Source organism: Osmerus eperlanus, chromosome 11 (assembly GCF_963692335.1).
Source record: "Osmerus eperlanus chromosome 11, fOsmEpe2.1, whole genome shotgun sequence".
In the NCBI taxonomy this organism is placed as follows: Eukaryota; Metazoa; Chordata; class Actinopteri; order Osmeriformes; family Osmeridae; genus Osmerus; species Osmerus eperlanus.
The window spans coordinates 12,002,181-12,014,646 of record NC_085028.1 but is presented as its reverse complement, the minus strand read 5'-3'; the positions used below and the strand labels follow the sequence as shown (position 1 = coordinate 12,014,646).

Sequence of the window (12,466 nt, the reverse complement as noted above, 5' to 3'; positions counted from 1 at the left end):
CCATCTTGCCTGGTGTTAATAACTACCTATTGTCAGTGATTCAGGATGGTGGTAAGGGTGTAATGGTAAGGTTTTTTTTTGCATACATGGGTTTTCTCCCATGGATGGAAATAACATAGCATTGCAGTGCCATGCATTTTAAAGAAAGGCCAGTTATATTATTCTACAGTTCTATTATACTATATATTCTAAATCCCTGTCTAACTAAATTGGTAATAATAACAATATGAAAGCAAAAACTAAAACACAAGGCTTGCATAGCATCTTGTAAACTAGCAGTATAAGTGGAGCTATATCACTAGTTCTTTGATTGTTCATTACCTAACATTTTACGACATGGAGGCAACTGAAGTGTGACAAATAGCTTACAGTTAGTGGAGGTGAAACTGCAAGTTGACAAGAGGAAACTATTAGATGGATGGTCAAGTAAAAGACTTAACCTTAAACATGATGTTACCTGACTTGAATCAAAAAGGGCACGTTGTCATGGTTACACTCAAATTGTGGTTTCTTCCCAAGCTTACTTGTGGATCAGGGGACCAGGTACTGTAGGCTACAGTGTGTATTTTCAGAATGTTATCTTCAAAACTGTGTTTTTTTATTAAGCCATTGACAATTGGGACACATTCAACAAATGTCTCGTAAAAGAAAAACAAATGATTATCTTATTTCTGTATATTATGGGACATTGCTAAATACAGCACATAAGGCATGATGTGGACTACAATAAAAGTATATTCAAAGCAATGAATATTCAGTGAGCCATCCCAGAAAGGAGGAGCTTGTGAAAAAGACCCTGCCCGAAGCTTTCCCTTCGTTATGTTTGGAAACAAATCTCAATTTCGTAAGGCTGCACATGCAGCAACAGACAACTCAAAGTGGACTGTTGCATGCTTTCAAGCTGCAACAGCAGACGAATGTGTACAGACACCTCGGTTTTGACCACTAAAGAGAGAGCAAACAGAGAGTGAAGCCCATCGGTTCCCTCCCAGCCTGTGGCCTGAGTGAAAAAGCAGAGAAAACCTCCTGGGTCTTCATTTAGTGAGTTCCTCATTATCAACAGCAGCGCTCTGTGAGGACTTCTTTCAGTGAGATGTGTTTGGTTGTATTACATTATACTAGAAAAGCAGGCCCCTGTAATTACACACGTTAGTTCTACAGCTTTGTGTCTGAGGCAAAGCATTTTGTCAAGATGGTCTGCTTTTCCTGTTCACTGAGAATTCTCGGTGTTTGTCATGGTGTAATGTTCAGGAACCATCTATTATACCTTACCTCTAGCCATCTTCTCACCTCTGGCCAAGTTCTGCTGTGTTACTAATATGGTTTAGGGGAAAAGCCTCCAGCATCCATTTTCAACTCAATGAAGGTATCATATAGAATATAGCATCTGACAACCCAAAAAGCAAGCAACCATTTTTTTTTTGACAGGGTTATTCTGTCAGCAGTACAACTGTAAGTGATTGAGAATACAATTCGCAAAATGTACTTATGTAATTAGACAGGCTTTTCAGGAGGTTAAGAAGCAGTATTCAAAAGCTTGCCAAGAGCCTTATTTCTGAGCACAATTACACTGGATTCATAAGCATGTGCTACTAATGAATGCACTTTCACATTTGACAATCACCTAGCTACTGGTTTCAGAACAAGGGATACTATTTTCTATAAAATCAACTGTGGCAACTATTACAAGAATATAATATGGCCAATCAATTATTTGTGATTCTCTTGCATGACTTGTAATCAGTCTTGGCCATGAGTACATGATGTACATAACACCAAACAGAGGACAGACCATACTGTAATGTAGTACATGACTGGGCAACATACTTGCATTCATTTATTATTTAACTGGTTAAAATTGTGTTCAGCAAAGGAAGGAAAACATAAAAGCAATGATTTTTCCCTTAAAGTAAATGAAATAATAGGTCCTGGATATATTGAATCTTTGGACCTGCTACACATTTCAGAAAGGCTTTTGTGTGCTATCAGTAGGATGCATACAGCCCTGAACCCTATATATGGCTCCATTTGACTTCACTGGTCCTGCATGAATCCAGTTATTGCACCTTCATCTCCCTGATCTTTACTGGGCCTGAGCTTGAAAATAAAACATCAAAAAGAATGGTTCTTTATCACAGCCCTTGTAGATAAGGCTCTTGCACTTTCACGTGAAATCAGGAACTGTCTCTTCAAAAACATTCCATTCGCAGACTACTTACAATTGCAATCATTTCCCCTGCCTCAATTTAACCTCACAGGCTATATGCTTATAGTAACAACCAAGACAAAACCATGGACACAATAATAATACGTTTCATGAATATTTGTTATTCTTAAAGAAGCTTGTTAGGCGGTAGTTCAAATGAACATGCTTCTGAGGTTCTCTTCATATGGACTTAATCTTCTATCAATCAAAGCATTCAAAAACTGTTCATACAGTACGTTCAAACCACTGAAGAAAAAGATGAATCATCTAGTTCTCAGTTCTAAACAACCCTGTTGTCTGTGACATTACACCTCTGAACAGGGATACAGTCTAAGAATGTATTTTACACATAAATGGTACTCCAGCATTGTCACCCTGCTGAAATTACATGAGGGATGTATAAAAGAAATATACACCGGCAACACAATAACCATCAGGAAAATTACTGCAAACACTTTTTATTGTATAATCCTGCACGTTAAGGCACTGTACTTTATATTGTTTAAAGATGGTTGGTGAATTACAAGGCAAACACTACTTTCAAATAGTTGAATTCAACATATGTTGAATTTCTTTCATAGTTTCTGAATTAAAAAAATGCGAGAACAACAAAAAAGAACAGAGCTCTTTTCTTACACAAGTTTCTGAGAGTGAGACCATTTAAAAAGAAGCTAGAAACCTAAATTGAATCAGCACAACTCCACAAGGGTGGAAAGATGAAGAGTAAGACATTTTGCCAGCTAGGCATAAGCCTACTGTTATGTGACAACATCACATTGACTTAAATGTGTCTGTTTGATTCATTGTACATCAAATCACAGTCATACACAACAGTGACAGGTGGGAGAATTCTAAATTAAGTCAATCTTTCCAATGCAGACGCTTACAAGCAATTATATAAATTAACTTGTCAGATGGTTCCGCAGGGATGTTTGTCTTCCCACACAGTCTCAGAAAGACTGTAGGTTTCCATTCCAAATAAAGCAAAACAATAAGACTGCCTTGAGGCTTCACAGGGTGGCATAGAGATTTTGTTCTTGTCAAGCCCACTACATCTCACCAAATGAAGTTGTTTAATCTAACAAATAAGTGGCATCTTTCATGTACCATGAATGGATATGAGCATACATGTTGTCAGTCATTGATGTCCTGAGTGACCAGGGCTTTATCATATAGAGCTCCTCTCCTCTGGAGCAGACTTCCTGTTTCAATCAGGGAGGCTGACAGTCTTGGCGTTTAAGCTTACGTTACAGTAAAAAATCTCAATTCTATTGTTGAACCACTGCCCTAGATCATAACCGGTGGGGATTTCACCCCTACTAACACTGTGACCATTGTCTTTTCCTCAACAGTCTCTGACCGTACCCCCCCTACACACACACACACACACACACACACACTCCACATCCCTGGTGTGGGTGGCTGAGCTGTCAACATCTGTCAGGTTGCTGGTTTGCGAATATTTAGACCGAGACGACAACATGGACATTGGTCTCTAATGCCCTCTGATAGACCATGCAGAACTCCTGGTTCTTACCTAACTGTCTTGTGGTTTTTGATCCTGTGCTTATCAACCCAGTACCGACCACTCCTTAACTGACAAGCATCAATGCAGGATGCTGCTGATGCTTTACAAATTCAAAACTTAGAATGTCTGTGACTTCACAATCAAGTATTTTGTTAATTTGTACTTTTTATTTCTTCTCACTCCATAATTGTCTCCAGCCTATGGTCCACCTCTCTGCACCACCAACCATATCTGGAGGAGGGGACCCCTCCCTGAATTGCTCCTCCCAAGGTTTCTTCAATTTTACTCTCTCTGAAGGTTTTTTCATTGTCAATTTTTTTGGTTGGTTATACATGCTGGTCTGTGGGCATTTGAGGCCTCTGTGGCATTGTTTGTCTAAAGGGGCTCTACAAATTGAGTTTGATTTAGTTTGTTAGCATGTTTATAATGAGGTCAACATTACTAACTCTTTACACATTTTCATTATGGTATCATGAAATCGTACAAGTGTAATGGTGTGAAAACCGTGAAACTCACTCCTCAGGTATGTAGCAGGCCACCCGCGTCAACGAAGAGCTAGCATTTCTTTGGCGTAGTTGGTAGTGGTCGCACTTGGCAAGTCAGAGGTCGAGCGTTCGAACCCAGCGAGTGGCGAACGATACCTTGTTATGATGGAGCGTGGCTACGTCTGTTACATACCCGTAACACATAGGGTACATCCTTGTCCACATTTGCTTTGTTAGTCTCAGATCTGTCAGTGAAGCTCCGCTGGGTCCCATTATCTTACCTTGGTGAGACACTATTTCTATCAACAGCGCCGTCTTCACCCCCACCCCCACACTCCCTGTATACCAAGCACACTCTTCTTACTGTAAAGACACTGTTGCCCAAGTTTCCCACAGGCTAGCCAGTACCATAAACGGAAGTTGTCACTTTAAGTTCAATTTAAATACTAGCCAGTGTCAATAATAATTTCAGTGAGGGGAAAATTACATGGCAGTATCTTCGAAATATGAAGTCAAACATTGAAGGTATTTGTTCAGTTTGACACATAAATATTCAATATTTTAATCTAAATATGGTATGTACATAATACAGTATATATCCTAACAATTCCACTCAGTTTATAGCTATTCTTCGATCATCAGAGAAAACATATCTGTGCTATACAAATTAGCTGAATGAACTACTGATAATCCTTTAAATTTAAATTCAATTTGATCAATACAGAAACATATAAGACCACAGTGTGTGTGTGTTTGTGTGTGTGTGCGTGTGTGCGTGTGTGATAATACGCCAGATGGAGAGACGTGACTCTTGATTTTGAAATGTGCTCTGTGCTTGCTAGATGACTTTCTAGCTGTGAGAAGTGAATATCATAGAACTGGCCATTTCTGAATCAAGTGACTGCTCCATACATCTTAATACCTTTCACTGTGTTCAATTAAGACACTGCTTGAAGAGCATGTAGATGTCTAGCAACCTAACTGTTCTACTTATTCATCAATCCCTTGATCGCTTGCCAACTGGAGCAGCAATCTATTTATGAAGTCAACTTTAGAATCAACAGAGAACAGTTATTTCAATGTGCCTAGTTTAGGTCCAGTGTGATCACCTCAGTGATTGTCATGAGCAAAGGTGTGTTCAACCTTGTGGTGGTACTGTGCAAAAGAGTGTTACTAATTGTAATTTAATCTTTCAATCAATTATTGCTCCAAAACAAACAAACATTACAATTCAATATTGAAGGTACATAAGGCAAACACTTTTCTAACTAGGCTAAAATGTTCTGCATCAGCTACATTTATTTATCAAGTAAACCTATATCAAGTAAAATGATGACAACCCAGGAGTAGTCCTAGTACATTAGGTACATTATACAAGCCAACTGTCGTAGGTTACACAGCAGTGTCACCTATTCTTGGAAGTATCATGGATGATTACAAATCACTACAAGTATTGAACTGTAAAGCTTAACCAAGTTCAAGAGCATGCATTGAGCTTACAAGAAACAGAAAATAAACATTTCTCTGGACTCCAGTATATTTCTTGCTTTGCAAATGTAACCCAAATGATGCCAAGAAAAGCCAGGATCCCAACCACACCTGCCCAGTTCTATGGATAAATTAAAACTCCCCAAAGGATGAATTGATCTTGCAAAGCAAAATGTGTACAATCCATACAACAGGGGAATTAGGATACCATACATTAGCCATGTAGAACCAATTAGTGGAAAAAAACCAGTTAAGAGACATACTGTTGAGGTCAATTCAAATACACCATCTGGTTCAAGGCTATTCCATATCTGACTTTGGGTACCTACTAGCTAGCCAAAGTGCTACAGTATAGTTGGATGCTGATGATTGCATAGGCTGCCCCTAATCCAGGAAGCATTTGACTTCAGTCTTTGAGGTATCCAAGAGTCAACCCCGAAGCTTGAGTTAAACTTAATTTTGAGTTCAAGTTTAAAATTGTCATTACTTTTTGTCATAAAACATAAGCTATGAGTACAGCACTTAATATCCGCAGACATAGTAGTGTCTCTTTTTTGTGTGTGAGTATTGAGAGGACATTCTGAAGTCAAACAGTAACACAATTTTAGTTTGTATGGTGTTTATATTATTATGTACAGTAGTCAATGCTAGTGGTTATGATTCCCTTTGAGTTCCTGGATTCTTGAGCGCAATAACAGTGACTTACCACTCTAGGGTGAGCGCCTGTCACAAGGTTGATAGTCTCATTCATACAGCTCCAAATGTCATAGTTTCCCCCGGAAAAAAATAAGAAAAAAACTACCGAAAACTCAATACTCACGGCCAAATGCTGGGACCAGAAGGATTGTTCTGATGTTATGTTACTGTATTTTCGCCTCTCCAGAAACGAATTGAAATCTGTCTCGGTCGCCGGAATTGTAAACCTGATTCCAAAGAGCGTGCTTCTAAATGGTAAAACGACATGAATGATACATCCTATCCTTCTTGACGAAATCTAAAGTAGAATTCCTCCGCGTTCACTTTTTCTTGGGGCACTTCACCTTTCCCAATACTTAAGAAAACCTTTCAGCCACTGTCGAATGCCGTCAGGAGGAAAGCAGGCAGCGATGGCAATCTGGTTCACAGCACAGTTGTCTCCCTCAGCTGTGCCGCGTGTGCCCTGTTCATGAGCTTATAGTCGTAGCTCCCATCCTACTCTCCCTCTCCCTCTCCCTCTCCCTCTCCCTCTCCCTCTCTCTCTCTCTCTCTCTCTCTCTCTCTCTCTCTCTCTCTCTCTCTCTCTCTCTCTCTCTCTCTCTCTCTCGATGTAGTTTACAGTAGCGTCCATTATTAGATAAATTCTGACTGTTACATATAGTTTACCTTGTAGGCCTACCCTACAGCACATCGATTGGAATATTGGAATCCAAATGTGTCAGATGGAAGCTACTTATTGTGTCAAACGACAATTACCCAGCTGCCATGTAGTTTCATCTTTAAGCAGTCTACGTTAGTTATATTAGCTTTTTTCAAAATATATTTACTTTTATACCTCTTTGTTCTATAAAATGTATATTGACTTTTTATATAGAGAAGGAATTTAAATGGATGTGCATTTTACATGTATTTGACTATGGCGCATAGTTAACCAGTTTCCATATGGATGGCAAGGATATATTATTGTAATATCACTACTCAGCATGCTCTTTATGGTGTAAAGACCTCTACACACAAAGACGAGTGACCGACTGAGACTCCTTGGTCACTGTACTGTTCATCAGTGTCAGTTCTCTCACAAACCTCTCAGTACATGGCATGCCATCTTTCAATATCTTGTGAATTAACCCAGTGGAATGGGTAAATGACCTCAATCTGGGACATTAAGTCACCAGAGACCAGCCTACATTTATTTTTTGTCCCCCCAAAATTATGGAAGATGAGACAAAAGGACAATCCATCCAATTAGGGTCTTATGATTAGGCTATAGTGCAGAAGTGGAAATTATTTATATTTTTTCTTCCGTGAACTGAATCCTATAATTTTACTGTCTTCTATTTGCATCACGTTTTAACAAGGGTATTTGATGTGTTTGCTGTGCATCTCCAATAGGGGTGCTGTAGAAGAACTTTATTTTTTTCAGTATTACTTTTCCTGTTCAGAAATGGTGTAAACACTGTAATGTGTACAGGTGAATTACTTTTAAATGACATGAAGAGATACTCAATTAGTAATCATTACTACAGAGTCATGTCTCAGTTCCCACCTTTTATCAAAGAGACATTTAATTTATTTCAAGTTCATTAATACACTCAGTAATGTTCCTACTGAGTGTATTAGTCAGAATACTGAAAAGGACACAGTTTTTGTAGTAACATTACAATTTATAGTGTTAGTGCGTTATGTGGAATCTCAAAATTCTAGAACTACAATTCTATGACTAAAATGTGTAGAAAAATGTTGTTGTATCATTCAACATAATGTGAGAACAAAAGGATCACATATTTCCAAATTATCTTCCTGATACCACATTTGTGTCAAAAAGTGTTTTTTAAAGCTTAACTAGCGTTCATTTTATAACAATGATATCTGAGTATAGATCTTTGTTCCAGATATCAATTACATTATTCTTCTTCCCTACCACTGCTGTAAGATTTTCAATGGTAACACTGAGCTAACAGCCTATCTCTTTTCACATCGTTAATTAACCATCTCTTATGTCTCTGTTCTCCTCCTCTGCATATATTGTACAGTGGCTGCTCTTATCTCCTCTTCAAAGCTGTGTATATGAAAACTGTCATTTTAGTAAGACCTCTTTTGTGGGTCTGGGTAATATATGACATTCAAGTTCTTCCTTCTGAATTCCACCTTGTAAATGTAGTACTGTTGGTACTGGATTTTTTGTGTTTGTATTGTTGTCTTCTGTTGTGATATTTTTATGTGATCTACTGACTATTCTGCATTTACAGTGTGATGCAATGTTTAAAAATGGTTAGGTTTTTAAAGGTAATCTGCATACTGTAGTACAATAGCAGATCTGCAACCCATTTTTTATGTGCTGAGATATACAATATTGTGAGTGGGCCTAAAGATGCTGCATATCAAGAGGACTTTAATCCTTAACTTTGTTGTGTGCCTAAACACAAGGAAACTGGTCCAGCATTACTTCTGCATTAATAAGGGTGTCAAACAGTAATGTGAATGACTGAGTTATTAGTTACCAGTACCTCCTAGCCCTCTGTATCCCTTAGCCCCACCCTCACACCACATATATTTTGGTTAGGATGTATAAACAGATGTATTAGGTGACAGAAAGACAATCTGGCTCTACTCATGTCCATCAAGTCCTTCATCAGTGTGGAAGTAAAACGGTCTTTAGTCACCAGCCACTACTCCCTTTGACATCTGTGGTTTGCAGATGGCCTGTGATTACGGAAGAGCCCTCCTGTTCTCTTAAGAAATGGCAAAGAAGAACATTGGAATCTTTGCCATTTTAACCACCAGAACATCTTCCAAGAATAGACAGATGTTAATTTATCTCCATTACACACAATAAGAACACAATTGAGGTACACTGCTTTTCAATCAACCAAATCACACACTTGTACTACCAATCCCTCAGAGATTGGAGGAAAATAAAACATACTGTCACTTCCCAGTTCTCAATGCAACCCACATAATCCATGCCTGTTTGGAACACAGGACTATGTGACAATTAAAATGACAGCTGAACTTTCATGAAGTCACATAATGTTGATGGTGGTTGGCTTGTGTGTGTGTGTGTACTAGGTGCACCTGTGCGTTAATGTTTTGCATTTGTGGGTATTGTTTGTTTTTTTACAGTGCTGCACCGTTTAAACATCAGGATGCGAGCAGGTTTTTAAAATACAGATGGTGAGTTGGATTAGTGTGACTGGAAAATATTATAAATAAATGTTTTTATTGTCCAGCAGATGCTGACTAGATTGTGGTGATATAATATAATTTGAGAGGTAGATTGCATCTTTACATTATATACAGCAGAAACATCTGCAGGATGGGGTATTTATGCATGCAAGTGGCAACAGAAAATCACTCTTTTGAGCATAAAAGATTAGGAGTCTGTTTAAAGTGACTGAGAAGAAAAAACATTACAAAAGTAAATTACAACACAGATTAATCACAGATCTCAATCATGACAGGATTTTGCATTCACTTTCTCCAAATAACTTTGATAGTGTTTTCTGTTCTTCTTCTGCTGCTTAAGACACATGTACAACCACCTAACAAGGAGCTTGCAATGGCCACAGCATTAATAACATACATTTCTGATATCAAATTGTAACAAATGACTTGCATTGATGATTTATATTGAGTCTTGATTACAGAACAATACCATTTCATAAACACAATTGTATGAACATAATTATTGTAATCCAACCATTTCTCTGTTGTTTTCGCTAAATAACTAAAGTTTTATAATGAAAGACCAAGAAAGACAGTGCAAGAATGTCATCTACGCTAATGTCATCTATGCTTTAGGACATAAGGACCTAGAATTCTTGAGAATATCCAAGCAATGTGTATTTTTGCTGGAGCTGTCTATGGTGAAATAACACATTCTGACTCCATTTAGCTGTGATTGGATATTATAAAGATAACTATCACAGAGTAATCTGATCCTCCAGTAATGACTGTCATCAGAGTACACCATTTGTCTGATGTCACAACTGATCAGCTGGTTGCAATGGACAAGCAGAAGGATCAATGTGAAATGTTGAAAGCCATAATTGGAAACCTTGAATGAAGATCATACAATTTAATCCAGAGAGCCTCTAACAAAACGCATTTGATTAGATCAAGATATACAAATGGAAGAGAATATGAATTAGACATGGTAACTCTGGATGGGTAGGAATGTAGTCCAGAATGAGCCATTTAATTTCTTGAATTTAACTTCTCTTGTCAAAATAACCAATATCTAACCTTATATCAGCTGTCACATCAGACTTCTGAATCTATGGCGAGATAATCTTACTTTATGAGAGGACATCATTGAAGGTAATTCATACAGTATCAATTTTTCAGTGATTGTGGAGGGATATGAACATGCTGATGCCAGAGTTTCTGCTAAATAAAGAGGGGTTCGTGAGAGCTGCCAGATCTCCTTCTCTGTCTCCCTGGTGTTTGAGGGAAGATTACCCTGCCTCTCCCATGTGGCAGGACCCATTTGTCCTGAAGTAATTCATTACCTGTTCACTCAGTAGCGACAACACCTCAACTCCATCTGTCTTCTACGTCTCCTGGGGCTTTACTACCTTCTGAATAATAAGGACAGCTGGTCCAAAAAGAATTCCCAACCTATAACATCTTTAACTGTGTAATGATCGATTCAGCTAGAATGACACATGCCAGGGCATATCTGAAGCTAACTTTAAGAGAGATGTACGTATTTGGCGCTGCACCTGTTACTCAATATTAAATCACAGGTGCTACAGCAACAAACATGCATGTGGATGCCTGAGCAGTAATGTGGAAATTGGACAAAAAGTCATTTCACTCAAACCAGTGCCCCTTTTTTCACTGAGCTGAGATGAATAGATCAGTCAAGCGAACTTGCTTCTGTTTTTGAGAACCAAAGGCCGTGCAAAATCGGTTTCTCACCAAGTGTGAATGCTGGGAACTGTGTCCCTTGAGAAGAAAAATATATCTTCCAGTTGGCCACCAATGAGAATTACTTTAACCTAAACTGACCCATGTCTCCAGTCGGGAGGAAACAACACACAAACAAATACAGTACGTGCTTTCCCTTTTTTGCTCAGTTAAATAGTATGAGATAGTTGGACTTTTACACTCATGCCCTACACAATGTCCCGGTAAGTATGAGACTTACATATAAAGTACAAAGTGTAAATGCATGTAATTACTCATTTTCAAATGTCATTCACAAAAATACAATTCAAACTCCAGCGACTTTCTGTAATAACATCCTTTCAGGAGTTATACATAGTTACTGCATTGTTCCTTGAGAAAGAAAAAACTGTCTTTTTATTTTTTATATTTTGTCTCAAAGGAGAGCAGAAAGAAAACATGGATGTGAGGGTATTCAGAAATATTCCGGTGCTCCCACCAGAACCCACTGATAACCCCCAACCCCCCATCCCACCATTGGAGTGGCGCTGCCACCCACTGCAGGCTGCTCCCACCCTGGGCCTCACTTCAGAGAGCAGCAGCTGGGCCTGACAGCTGGAAACATGTTCCCTTCCTTTCCCTGTAGGAGGGCTGGGGGAGCCTCTTCGCATCCTGGAGCTAGACTTTGAACCCGCTCTTGATCATAGCAGGATGTCCAGTCTAGGCACAATCAAAACACACAATGTGATAGGATTCTGATTGTGCCAGTCACCACCCATTTAGCTTTGTGTGGAGAATCGTTTTGGTCTAACATTTTATGACTAACGTATTTTTACGTGAGCTGTAAATGCAATTTTTATTGGATACTGTACCATGTTGCACATACCTTGTATGTACTGGGTAAGCAGCATGGTTTTACACAATTATTTGAGATACAAAAGTTATTTGTGACACCAAACCAAACAGTTTGATGTTTGTAATTATAACTACTAGAATCTCTACCACCTCCCAGCCTGCGCCACTAAACCACTGTCTTACAGCGAGAAATAGATTGTTCGAAACACAATATCTACCAGATACTTGAAATTCTCTTAAAACACTCTTAATTTTGGTTGGTCTGCCAACGCTGCACCTTTCACATCTTCACTCCCATTTACCTTCAGACCTAATCTT

The 12,466-nt window shown here is 38.6% G+C and overlaps 1 protein-coding gene across 1 annotated transcript in view; it reads right to left on the bottom strand.

Moving 5' to 3' along the window:
• cntn5 (contactin 5) overlaps positions 1–6,862 on the bottom strand; it is a 73,633-nt gene extending 66,771 nt beyond the window's left edge. The window contains exon 1 of the mRNA XM_062473124.1: positions 6,528–6,862. The gene's annotated coding sequence lies outside the window, so the exon portion shown is untranslated. The remainder of the gene's footprint in view (positions 1–6,527) is intronic.
• Between the last annotated feature and the right edge of the window lie 5,604 nt (positions 6,863–12,466).